The following is a 12151-nucleotide window of genomic DNA, read 5'->3' as shown; positions in this document are numbered from 1 at the left end:
GTATCGTGATAAAAAATATCGAGATATTAAAAAAGGCCATATCGCCCAGTCCTATAATATATCACCTCATTTTAAACTTTCAAGGAGATAGGCAAATCACAACTAAGTCAATTTAGCAAAAGTGTAACAGTTAGAGATGCTACCTCAGTAGAAACATTTAAGTCCCATCTTAAAACTCATTTGTATACTCTAGCCTTTGAATAGCCCTCTTTTTTTTAGACCAGTTGATCTGCCGTTTCTTTTCTTTTCTCCTCTGCTCCCCCCTGTCCCTTGTGGAGGGGGAGACACACAGGTCCGGTGGCCATGGATGGGGTGCTGGCTGTCCGGGGTCGGGACCCGGAGTGGACCGCTCGCCTGTGTATCGGTTGGGAACATCTCTGCGCTGCTGACCCGTCTCCGCTCGGGATGGTTTCCTGCTGACCCCACTGTGGACTGGACTCTTACTGTTATGCTGGATCCACTATGGACTGTACTCTTACAATATTATGTTAGACCCACTCAACATCCATTGCATTCGGTCTCCCTAGAAGGGGGGGGGTTACCCACATATGCGGTCCTCTCCAAGGTTTCTCATAGTCATTCACATCGACGTCCCACTGGGGTGAGTTTTTCCTTGCCCTTATGTGGGCTTTGTACCGAGGATGTCGTTGTGGCTTGTGCAGCCCTTTGAGACACTTGTGATTTAGGGCTATATAAATAAACATTGATTGATTGATTATTAAACAGTTATTAAGCAGTGGCACAAAGATTAATGTCATTTCAAAACAAAGTGCAAGATTGTCAGAGACATTTTAAAACAAGCTATTAGTGCACTTTTGTGCATGATGTCACTAAGATGACATATCAAATCAACACTAAATTAAAGTGCACTTTTTGTACAGAATGCCACTACACTATTTTAAAACAAATAAAGTGCACTTTTGTGCATGATGTCACACATCACACACAGCTGCATAATAGGAAATCAAATAGTGTATGTCCTTCGCTATGTGGTAGGTTCCTGCGGATGTTATCCCTTTCTGTTTTTGACTTCTTTTTTTTCTCATACGGTGTTGATATGGACATGGAAGACGCCAGGCTCAATTGGGTCAGTGCTGGTTGCTTCGGCATTTTGTGGGTGTGGCAATGGCCGAAGATGTTGACATGCGGAGTTTCAAGCACTCCTCATTCTCTAGCGGGTGATTTTTCAAATGATGCCACAAATTAGCAGTGCTGCTACTTTTTGTAGCAACGCTTTTGCCGCATACTTAACAAATTAAGGTTGTCTGCTCAACATCTTCCTGCTTGAAGCCAAACCACTGCCAGACGATGGACCCCCTGCTGTTTTTCTTGGGAATTAATTATTCTTCCTTCATTTGTTACCAGATTCGCACCTTCTCTCTCTCGTATTACCACTCGCACCACCTGCCACAGCTAACTTTACCCATGCGGCTACCTCTCTGCTCGGCGAGGGCGTGACAAGGTGCGTTTGTTTTATCTCTCTGGGAGAGAGAGACAAGAAAGAGTGAGAAAAGCCTGTAGTGTAATGCCCGCAGCTAAAAGCAACTGCGTGAGAACGTATACTCGAATACTCACGAAAGTCATTTTCTACATATGTCACACATGGGACGGTTTAGTAAGTAAGACTTGTTTTAGTTGTATTGTACAACTTACAAACGTTGTTTAGAGTCATAAATGAAGAATCCATACGAGTCTGTTTCAACTTGTGGAGATTATCGATCATGTCCCGGCAAGAAATCTGCGTTCAAAGAACTCCGGCTTATTAGTGATTCCCAGAGCCCAAAAAAAGTCTGCGGGCTATAGAGCGTTTTCTATTGGGGCTCCAGTACTATGGAATGCCCTCCCGGTAACAATTAGAGATGCTACCTCAGTAGAAGCATTTAAGTCCCATCTTAAAACTCATTTGTATACTCTAGCCTTTAAATAGCCCCCCTGTTAGACCAGTTGATCTGCCGTTTCTTTTCTTTTCTCCTCTGCTCCCCTTTTCCTTGAGGGGGGGGGGGGGGGGGGGGGGGGGGGGGGGGGGGGGGGGGGGGGGGGGGGGGCACAGGTCCGGTGGCAATGGATGAAGTGCTGGCTGTCCAGAGTCGGGACCCGGGGTGGACCGCTCGCCTGTGCATCAGCTGGGAACATCTCTGCGCTGCTGACCCGTCTCCGCTCGGGATGGTGTCCTGCTGGCCCCACTATGGACTGGACTCTTACTATTATGTTGGATCCACTATGGACTGGACTCTCACAATATTATGTCAGACCCACTCGACATCCATTGCTTTCGGTCTCCCCTAGAGGGGGGGGGTTACCCACATATGCGGTCCTCTCCAAGGTTTCTCATAGTCATTCACATCGACGTCCCACTGGGGTGAGTTTTTCCTTGCCCGTATGTGGGCTTTGTACCGAGGATGTCGTTGTGGCTTGTGCAGCCCTTTGAGACACTTGTGATTTAGGGCTATATAAATAAAGATTGATTGATTGATTGATTGAAAAACAGCACGTCGTTTATGTTTTATGTGAATAATGTCGCTCACTTATTTTAACTGTCGTGTGTTTGTAGAAGTTTAGCTTGGGGAATGACGTCCATGTCCGTTGTTTACATTTTAGCATTAAAGCTGGCTAGCAAGCTAGCGCCAGTCAGTCCGCATTAAAGTGCAGTTATGAATGGCGGGTTTTCGACCATTTTAATGTAATACACTAATATTAATTATCGGGAGTTTTACAGCGGTTAATATTACTACCGTTTATTTGTGGTTCAAAGGCCCGCAGCCACAGAAAAAGATTGCAAAAAAGTAGAGATGTCCGATAATATCGGCCTGCCGATATCATCGGCCGATAAATGCGTTAAAATGTAATATCGGAAATTATCGGTATCGTTTTTTTTATTATCGGTATTTTTATTTTTTTTATTTTTTATTAATTCAACATAAAAAACACATGATACACTTACAATTAGTGCACCAACCCAAAAAAACTCCCTCCCCCATTCACACTCATTCACACAAAAGTGTTGTTTATTTCTGTTATTAATATTCTGGTTCCTACATTATATGTCAATATATATCAATACAGTCTGCAAGGGATACAGTCCGTAAGCACACATGATTGTGGTCCACTAATAGTACTAACCTTTAACAGTTAATTTTACTCATTTTCATTAATTACTAGTTTCTATGTAACTGTTTTACTTTCTTTTTTATTCAAGAAAATGTTTTTAATTGATTTATCTTATTTTATGAATTTTTAAAAAAAGTACCTTATCTTCACCATACCTGGTTGTCCAAATTAGGCATAATAATGTGTTAATTCCACGACTGCATATATTGGTTGATATCGGTATCGGTTGATATCGTTAATTAAAGAGTTGGACAATATCAAAATATCGGATATCGGCAAAAAGCCATTATCGGACATCCCTACAAAAAAAGAGTGACCGCTCTTGCAGACCGTCTCGCTCGCCAAACACGCACATTAAAAAAACACACAAACAAACTGTGATGCTAGCGGGCCAGCGGCATGGCTTGGCCGCACCAAGACTCAAATACACTTAATGAAAGACCAGATGATTTACCCCCTTCTTTTCATTCCGCTATGGAATGAAACCGATGAAAAGTGGCAATTTAATTGACTATCAAAGTTAATACCGTAAGTATTGTACTAATCACGCAGCAGCTGTTCGATTGTGACGTGCATCTTAGTTGTAGTTTTCATTCACACATTTGGAGGTGTTGAAATTGCCATGTAAAATCGCCAATGCTAATCAGTAGCATGTCAATAGCAAAGCCAATGTATATTAGCATCAAGCTAGCACATTTTGGGAAAAGTGGAGCCTTACTTTAATTACGTTGGGGCGTTTTTGTTGTTGTCGAGTTAATTACTTTTCGGCGTTGAAAATTGCAACATTACCTAGAGCAGTGGTTCTTAACCTAGGGGTTCGGTGAGTCAGGCTCAGGGGTTCGGCGGAGGTCAAGACACACCCGACTCATCGTGTAAATAAAAACTTCTCCCTATCGGCGTATTACGGATACGGCAACAGCAGAGGTCACACCGATTTGCAGGTGTGTCATTTGTTGTGAGTTTATGCACTGTGTTGGTTTTGTTCTTTGAACAAGATGATGTTCATGCACGGTTCATTTTGTGCACCAGTAAAAAAACATGGTAACACTTTAGTATGGGGAACATATTCACCATTAATTAGTGGCTTATTAACATGCAAATTAGTAACATATTGGCTCTTAACCAGTCATTATTAAGTACTTATTAAAGGCCTACTGAAACCCACTACTACCGACCACGCAGTCTGATAGTTTATATATCAATGATGAAATCTTAACATTGCAACACATGCCAATACGGCCGGGTTAGCTTACTAAAGTGCAATTTTAAATTTTGCGCGAAATATCCTGCTGAAAACGTCTCGATATGATGACGCCGGCACGTGATGTCGCGGATTGTAGAGGACATTTTGGGACAGCATGGTGGCCAGCTATTAAGTCGTCTGTTTTCATAGCGAAATTCCACAGTATTCTGGACATCTGTGTTGGTGAATCTTTTGCAATTTGTTCAATGAACAATGGAGACAGCAAAGAAGAAAGCTGTAGGTGGGAAGCGGTGTATTGCGGCCGACTTCAGCAACACAAACACAGCCGGTGTTTCATTGTTTACATTCCCGGAAGATGACAGTCAAGCTTTACCATTGGCCTGTGGAGAACTGGGACAACAGAGACTCTTACCAGGAGGACTTTGAGTTGGATACGCAGACGCGGTACCGTGAGTACGCATGCAGCTGCGGCTTCCAAACATTTGATCGCTTGCCCGTACGTGCGTGCCGCTATGTGTATGTCACGTACGTAACTTTGGGGACTTTGGGGAAATATATGTGCTGTATGAACTTTGGGGAGGTGAACGGTACTTTGGGCTGTGGGATTGAGTGTGTTGTGCAGGTGTTTGAGTTGTATTGGCGGGTTATATGGACGGGAGGGGGGAGGTGTTTGTTATGCGGGATTAATTTGTGGCATATTAAATATAAGCCTGGTTGTGTTGTGGCTAATAGAGTATATACAGGTAAAAGCCAGTAAATTTGAATATTTTGAAAAACTTGATTTATTTCAGTAATTGCATTCAAAAGGTGTAACTTGTACATTATATTTATTCATTGCACACAGACTGATGCATTCAAATGTTTATTTCATTTAATTTTGATGATTTGAAGTGGCAACAAATGAAAATCCAAAATTCCGTGTGTCACAAAATTAGAATATTACTTAAGGCTAATACAAAAAAGGGATTTTTAGAAATGTTGGCCAACTGAAAAGTATGAAAATGAAAAATATGAGCATGTACAATACTCAATACTTGGTTGGAGCTCCTTTTGCCTCAATTACTGCATTAATGTGGCGTGGCATGGAGTCGATGAGTTTCTGGCACTGCTCAGGTGTTATGAGAGCCCAGGTTGCTCTGATAGTGGCCTTCAACTCTTCTGCGTTTTAGAGTCTGGCATTCTGCATCTTCCTTTTCACAATACCCCACAGATTTTCTATGGGGCTAAGGTCAGGGGAGTTGGCGGGCCAATTTAGAACAGAAATACCATGGTCCGTAAACCAGGCACGGGTAGATTTTGCGCTGTGTGCAGGCGCCAAGTCCTGTTGGAACTTGAAATCTCCATCTCCATAGAGCAGGTCAGCAGCAGGAAGCATGAAGTGCTCTAAAACTTGCTGGTAGACGGCTGCGTTGACCCTGGATCTCAGGAAACAGAGTGGACCGACACCAGCAGATGACATGGCACCCCAAACCATCACTGATGGTGGAAACTTTACACTAGACTTCAGGCAACGTGGATCCTGTGCCTCTCCTGTCTTCCTCCAGACTCTGGGACCTCGATTTCCAAAGGAAATGCAAAATTTGCATGGTTGGGTGATGGTTTGGGGTGCCATGTCATCTGCTGGTGTCGGTCCACTCTGTTTCCTGAGATCCAGGGTCAACGCAGCCGTCTACCAGCAAGTTTTAGAGCACTTCATGCTTCCTGCTGCTGACCTGCTCTATGGAGATGGAGATTTCAAGTTCCAACAGGACTTGGCGCCTGCACACAGCGCAAAATCTACCCGTGCCTGGTTTACGGACCATGGTATTTCTGTTCTAAATTGGCCCGCCAACTCCCCTGACCTTAGCCCCATAGAAAATCTGTGGGGTATTGTGAAAAGGAAGATGCAGAATGCCAGACCCAAAAACGCAGAAGAGTTGAAGGCCACTATCAGAGCAACCTGGGCTCTCATAACACCTGAGCAGTGCCAGAAACTCATCGACTCCATGCCACGCCGCATTAACGCAGTAATCGAGGCAAAAGGAGCTCCAACCAAGTATTGAGTATTGTACATGCTCATATTTTTCATTTTCATACTTTTCAGTTGGCCAACATTTCTAAAAATCCCTTTTTTGTATTAGCCTTAAGTAATATTCTAATTTTGTGACACACGGAATTTTGGATTTTCATTTGTTGCCACTTCAAATCATCAAAATTAAATGAAATAAACATTTGAATGCATCAGTCTGTGTGCAATGAATAAATATAATGTACAAGTTACACCTTTTGAATACAATTACTGAAATAAATCAAGTTTTTCAAAATATTCTAATTTACTGGCTTTTACCTGTATATGTCTTGTGTTTATTTACTGTTTTAGTCATTCCCAGCTGAATATCAGGTCCCACCCGCCTCTCACAGCATCTTCCCTATCTGAATCGCTCCCACTGCCCTCTAGTCCTTCACTCTCACTTTCCTCATCCACAAATCTTTCATCCTCGCTCAAATTAATGGGGAAATCGTCGCTTTCTCGGTCCGAATCGCTCTCGCTGCTGGTGGCCATGATTGTAAACAATGTGCAAATGTGAGGAGCTCCACAACCTGTGACGTCACGCTACTCGTCTGCTACTTCCGGTACAGGCAAGGCTTTTTTATCAGCGACCAAAAGTTGCAAACTTTATCGTCGATGTTCTCTACTAAATCCTTTCAGCAAAAATATGGCAATATCGCGAAATGATCAAGTATGACACATAGAATGGACCTGCTATCCCCGTTTAAATAAGAAAATCGCATTTCAGTAGGCCTTTAATGCCTAATTCGGTATGGCCTTATTCTAACCCTAACCCTGGCCCGAACCCTAACCCTAACCAAATAACTCTAAATTAAGTCTTTGTTACTTAGAATATGTTCCCCATAGTAAAGTGTTATCAAAAACATATAACTTTGTCTTGAATTTGAAAAAAAACAAAACATTTTATTTTTCACTAACAAAGGGTTCGGTGAATGCGCATATGAAACTGGTGGGGTTCGGTACCTCCAACAAGGTTAAGAACCACTGACCTAGAGGTAGTTTGGCTGAGTCTGCTCTCAGTGCTGCTGGAGTGATCGCCGAAGTGCGTGACGTTACGCAAAACCCAGGCACCGAAACATGGCACCGTTGGATTTTCCGTGAATCGGTGCCCGGTAGCATTGGCGGGATTCGGTCGGTGCCAAAAAAAAAGTACCGGATTCAGAACCAATCCCTTACAACGACTGTGTCTGCTCGCTCTTATTTTGAAAACAGAACTGACAGATGCTAACAATGAAGTGCTGCTGTTAATAGGATTTATAATATTTCCTGCAAACAACAGTATCTGCATTCATTGTGGTTACATGTTGTAAGTGATGCATTCCAAAGGGACAGTGCCAACTAGTGGCCTGGCATGCACATGACAGCCCATTCACTTGTTTTTCTTTTTGAGAGAGTAACTTTAGTTTTGGTTATTATATACATATAACATACGAGTCGCTTTTATTCTGTGAAGTCCATTGTGAGGAATTGTCGTGAGTTGTTGCTGTTTTGTGTAATGAGATTCCGGCTCATCACTGACTGTTGTTTCTTATCCACGCTTCCATCAGGACACAGACTGTAACCCAGGACGAGCTGATGTCATGCTGTGTGTGTGTGTGTGTGTGTGTGTGTGCGTGTGTGTGTGTGTGTGTGTTCTTGTATTTCTACCCTTCTTGAGACATCAACAAGGAAAAGTACCTTCCATATGACGACCGGTGAACAAGTTAGGACATAAGTCATGGTCCCAAAACGGAAAACCATTGCATCTAATAGAGAATGTCTCGTTTGCACCCCTGGTGGTGAAATCTATTTAAAATTAGGGTGGTCCCAAAAAGGAGGGATTTTTCAAATTGACTGTGTGTTGGTTTTAAAAGTGCTCCCCCTCTGGTCAACATATGGAATAACAAGTGTGTAAGAAATTGAAATGCGCCCCCCTTTGGCCAAAAATAATTGAAAAAAAATATATCAATGTATTTGGAGACATACTGTCATAACTTGGAAGTAAATAATGAAGATTAAAAACCAATTACAAAAAACAACAACAAAAAATTAACTAAAAGCAGTCTTTTTCTCACAATGTGTCGACTTCTTTCTTATAAAATTGGGAACAATTTCTCATATTCTTTCTGTTTCTGTAATATTGCAACATTTTCTTGTAAAATTATGACTTTTTAAATGCAAAATGGTGACACTTGTCATGTAAAATTCTGACTTTTATCACAATATTGCCAATTATTTTGTTGTTCTTGTAAAGTAGTGACATTTTCTGAGTAAAATTATGACTTTTGTCATAATTTTGCCTAATAAAATTCAGATTATTATTATAATATTGCCAAAATTTTGAAGTTTTCTTAAAAAATTGTGACTTGTCAAGTAAAATTACGACTCATTTCATAAAATTGCCAACATTTTAAGCTTTTCTTGTAAAATTGCGACCGTTATTGAGTAAAATTCCAACTTTTATCATAATATTGCACAAATGTTCAGTTTTTCTTGTAAAATTTTGACTTGCGTTGAGTAAAATGACGACTTTTATTATAATACTGCCAAAATTCCAAGTTTTCCTTATGAAATTGTGACCTTTTTCTTGTTAAATTCCAACTCATTTTTCACAACAAGCTTTTTTATATTTGCATAGTATGTATACAGGTAAAAGCCAGTAAATTAGAATATTTTGAAAAACTTGATTTATTTCAGTAATTGCATTCAAAAGGTGTAACTTGTACATTATATTTATTCATTGCACACAGACTGATGCATTCAAATGTTTATTTCGTTTAATTTTGATGATTTGAAGTGGCAACAAATGAAAATCCAAAATTCCGTGTGTCACAAAATTAGAATATTACTTAAGGCTAATACAAAAAAGGGATTTTTAGAAATGTTGGCCAACTGAAAAGTATGAAAATGAAAAATATGAGCATGTACAATACTCAATACTTGGTTGGAGCTCCTTTTGCCTCAATTACTGCGTTAATGCGGCGTGGCATGGAGTCGATGAGTTTCTGGCACTGCTCAGGTGTTATGAGAGCCCAGGTTGCTCTGATAGTGGCCTTCAACTCTTCTGCGTTTTTGGGTCTGGCATTCTGCATCTTCCTTTTCACAATACCCCACAGATTTTCTATGGGGCTAAGGTCAGGGGAGTTGGCGGGCCAATTTAGAACAGAAATACCATGGTCCGTAAACCAGGCACGGGTAGATTTTGCGCTGTGTGCAGGCGCCAAGTCCTGTTGGAACTTGAAATCTCCATCTCCATAGAGCAGGTCAGCAGCAGGAAGCATGAAGTGCTCTAAAACTTGCTGGTAGACGGCTGCGTTGACCCTGGATCTCAGGAAACAGAGTGGACCGACACCAGCACATGACATGGCACCCCAAACCATCACCCAACCCAACCAAAATTTTGCATTTCCTTTGGAAATCGAGGTCCCAGAGTCTGGAGGAAGACAGGAGAGGCACAGGATCCACGTTGCCTGAAGTCTAGTGTAAAGTTTCCACCATCAGTGATGGTTTGGGGTGCCATGTCATCTGCTGGTGTCGGTCCACTCTGTTTCCTGAGATCCAGGGTCAACACAGCCGTCTACCAGCAAGTTTTAGAGCACTTCATGCTTCCTGCTGCTGACCTGCTCTATGGAGATGGAGATTTCAAGTTCCAACAGGACTTGGCGCCTGCACACAGCGCAAAATCTACCCGTGCCTGGTTCACGGACCATGGTATTTCTGTTCTAAATTGGCCCGCCAACTCCCCTGACCTTAGCCCCATAGAAAATCTGTGGGGTATTGTGAAAAGGAAGATGCAGAATGCCAGACCCAAAAACGCAGAAGAGTTGAAGGCCACTATCAGAGCAACCTGGGCTCTCATAACACCTGAGCAGTGCCAGAAACTCATCGACTCCATGCCACGCCGCATTAACGCAGTAATTGAGGCAAAAGGAGCTCCAACCAAGTATTGAGTATTGTACATGCTCATATTTTTCATTTTCATACTTTTCAGTTGGCCAACATTTCTAAAAATCCCTTTTTTGTATTAGCCTTAAGTAATATTCTAATTTTGTGACACACGGAATTTTGGATTTTCATTTGTTGCCACTTCAAATCATCAAAATTAAATGAAATAAACATTTGAATGCATCAGTCTGTGTGCAATGAATAAATATAATGTACAAGTTACACCTTTTGAATGCAATTACTGAAATAAATCAAGTTTTTCAAAATATTCTAATTTACTGGCTTTTACCTGTATATCATTAATGTTGTAAATACAAATATTTATATATCTAGAAAGGGTGGTCCTAAAGAGGTAGGCATTATTCGGAGGTCTCAAGAAGGTAACAAATACAAGAATGTGTGCGTGTGTGTGTGCGTGTGTGTGTGTGTGTGTGTGTGTGTGTGTGTGTGTGTGTGTGTATGATATTGTTATAGTCCACAGAGATTCCTCAAATGAGGTTAAGTCACATGAGGATGACTAACTGGGCCCACAGATCATATGATGTAACACAGGCAGCGCTAGGGAAATGTGTGTGTGTGTGTGTGTGTGTGTGTGTGTGTGTGTGTGTGTGTGTGTGCTATTACTTTATCTTAACTTAACATCAAGAGCAGAAACAACCAATTTGCCACAATTGCTAAATGTGAAAAATGCCATTTGTGACCTACTTTGACCCAGCACTGTCATATCGCATGGTTCCTCCAGGGGTGGCAGAGTATCCATCCATCAATCCATTTTCTACCGCTTGTCCCTTTCAGAGTCTCATCTAACAAAAAAAAAAAGCAAATTGTACGACATTTAGGGCTGGGCGATAAAATTACATCAATATATATCGCTATATACACGTGATCGGTATAAAAAAATAAGTTCGATAAAACGTTCAAAAGTTGTTGTTTTTTACTTCTGGGGGAAGAAAGCGGAAGTATGGAAGCAAGGTTGGTTGCATGAACAAAGGCACTCCCTCTCTGGTAAGCGAGCAACGCAGGAAGTGATCACTGATCAGTGGGAGGGACACGCTAACAACCAATCAGGTGACAGTATCATCTATCAGGTTTGGTTGATTATTTGCATGGAGTGAGAAGAGAAAGTCAAAATGAAGAAATTGTGGGTAAAAGAGGCAAAGTCAACTGGACAGTTTTTTGGATTTTTCTCAAAAGGCACCGTAGTCAGACCAAGACGTAATCAGTAATGCCACACCACCTTAGCCGCGCTCACCCTTTAGATCACAGCTGTAACTTCCTGGCACTAAACCTGCAGAAAATGGTTCTTCTCAAGTTTCTCTGTGTTTACATTCTCACACTATTTTCTTACACTTTATGAAGCATTTCTTGCATATTCCTTATTTTTGCACCTTTTTTCGATTGATTGATTGATTGATTGAAACTTTTATTAGTAGATTGCACAGTACAGTACATATTCCGTACAATTGACCACTAACTGAATACGTTTTTCTTGTTTAAGTCGGGGTCCCCGTTAATCAATTCATGGTACAAATATATACTATCAGCATAATACAGTCATCACACAAGTTAATCATCAGAGTATAAACATTGAATTATTTACAATCCGGGGGGTGGGATGTGGAGGGGGTTGGGTTAGGTTGCTATCAGCATATTTTAGTCATCAACAAGTTTATCATCTGAGAAATGGACATTGTAACAGTGTAGGTCTGACTCGGTAGGATATGTACAGCGAGCAGTGAACATGGTGAGCTCAGAAAGCATAAGAACAAGTATATACATTTGATTATTTACAATCCGGGGAGGTGGGATGTGGTGGGGGGAGGGGGTTAGTTTAGGGTTGTAGCTGCCTGGAGGTGTTCTTTTAG

At 41.4% G+C, this 12151-nt stretch overlaps 1 protein-coding gene across 5 annotated transcripts in view; it reads right to left on the bottom strand.

The window, feature by feature from the left end:
- etv4 (ETS variant transcription factor 4) overlaps positions 1–12151 on the bottom strand; it is a 246452-nt gene that overhangs the window by 210364 nt on the left and 23937 nt on the right. For all 5 annotated transcript variants that reach the window (XM_061931726.1, XM_061931728.1, XM_061931725.1 and 2 more), the window contains exon 2: positions 10992–11089. The gene's annotated coding sequence lies outside the window, so the exon portion shown is untranslated. The remainder of the gene's footprint in view (positions 1–10991; positions 11090–12151) is intronic.

Source organism: Nerophis lumbriciformis, linkage group LG39, assembly GCF_033978685.3.
Source record: "Nerophis lumbriciformis linkage group LG39, RoL_Nlum_v2.1, whole genome shotgun sequence".
Lineage (NCBI taxonomy): Eukaryota > Metazoa > Chordata > Actinopteri > Syngnathiformes > Syngnathidae > Nerophis > Nerophis lumbriciformis.
The sequence above is the reverse complement of the archived record's forward strand: the minus strand, read 5'-3'. Positions and strand labels throughout refer to the sequence as shown.